The following is a 1,554-nucleotide window of genomic DNA, read 5'->3' as shown; positions in this document are numbered from 1 at the left end:
TCCGATTCTTGCAAAGACAGGGAAAGTCAAATGGAAAGTGGAAATCCGTTCCTACCGACACTAGCTTAAGATTAAAGTTAAAGATGTTAAAGAAGTCGTCGTCCTTCAGTTTGCCTTTATTTTATCCTTTCCTTTTCACTTTAGTTTCCATAATAAATTATGTACAGGATAGGTCAATGGAAACTGGAAATTGCGCTTGTGTATGCTTTGCTTAATTTGCTCTTTGCTAGTTGTGAATTGCCTTCCGCAATACAAATTTTATTCTCTGAATTCCTTGCAACCCGAATTTTCCTGCTGGTTATATAATTTGTGCTGTTTAATTATAGCTTCATTTTCCTTACATTCATTTTATTTAAAGCCAGCATAGCTCAGCCCGTTTCGGCTGAAACAGCTGGTGTCGATTGGGCTTCACCATCGACTCTGAAATTGCATCTTCCTCAACTTTGACCACCCCAGGCGGAGAGGCCAACCAAAAAAACCGGTTGAATGATATAGATCTCATGAATCGGCGAAAATTGGCAAAATGTGGCATCCTTACAATGCGTACGTATATTTTTACTCCCGGACTTTACCCTTACAAGCGATTTTTAATGTTCGCACTGTACTGTACTCGTGTCGACTTTCCTGCTCAATCACTTTGCTTTTTAGCGGTCCATATAACATTAAAAATATTTGCGTCCACTCTCGTTAAGCATACATCCAAAGCTACACGGAACATGACATGCCCCATTTTCGTCAGAATAACTGCAGGTTCAAACCCTTGATTATACGTGGCTAGGTCATAGTAAACAACCACTTTGATGTTTGCTTTGTTTAGCTCAATTACAGAAGCATGCATTTAGAACTTTTCAGCTAGTATTACCAAGCAAGTTGGAACGGTGACATTCACTGGTAGTTGATGTGCATTTCTATTTCCTTATTTCTCAGTTCGAAAAAGGATGAGTCCGGTCTCCCCTCCCCAACTCCGTAAAGCATCGTGATCAGCAAAATGACATCACTTTCCAAGAACCATCAATCACCGATTTTCTTTCTCACTTTGTTAGAAACATTGTATTTGCAAAAAATTATGCAGTCACTTTGTGTCCCTCTTTGTTGGAACAAAGGAAGCAGGTGTTTACAACCCGAAGGTTTATTCTTATTTTTCGTTTACTCACCTACCAAACGGACTTCTTTTAACACAAATGAACCATTCACCGGATCATGTATTGGCTTATTATCGGGTAGCGCCCTCAAAGCTACACTTGTAAGTCGTCATTGGTACCTCTACAATGTTGGCTTGTGATACGCAAAATAAAACATGATATGCGCACTCATTGTCAGTCTTGAATTCACGCTTGCTTTAGAACCTAAATCTCTCACTGCGTTTTCACCTCTTCTAGATTACATTGAATTGTACGGTTAAGCATACACTTATCGTTTTAGAGCATCATAAAAGGAAGCTGAGTGTAACCCATCCACTCAGATACAATACTTGTACTAATAATCTAGCCTATTTCCTGCTGGCATTTCTCTTTTGCAATCAGGTAATTTTCGGATATTCTTCCAGCAACTAGG

The sequence above is a fragment of the Echinococcus granulosus genome, assembly GCF_000524195.1.
Source record: "Echinococcus granulosus chromosome Unknown EG_S00331, whole genome shotgun sequence".
Classification (NCBI taxonomy): Eukaryota; Metazoa; Platyhelminthes; class Cestoda; order Cyclophyllidea; family Taeniidae; genus Echinococcus; species Echinococcus granulosus.
Note: the sequence above shows the minus strand (reverse complement) of the source record.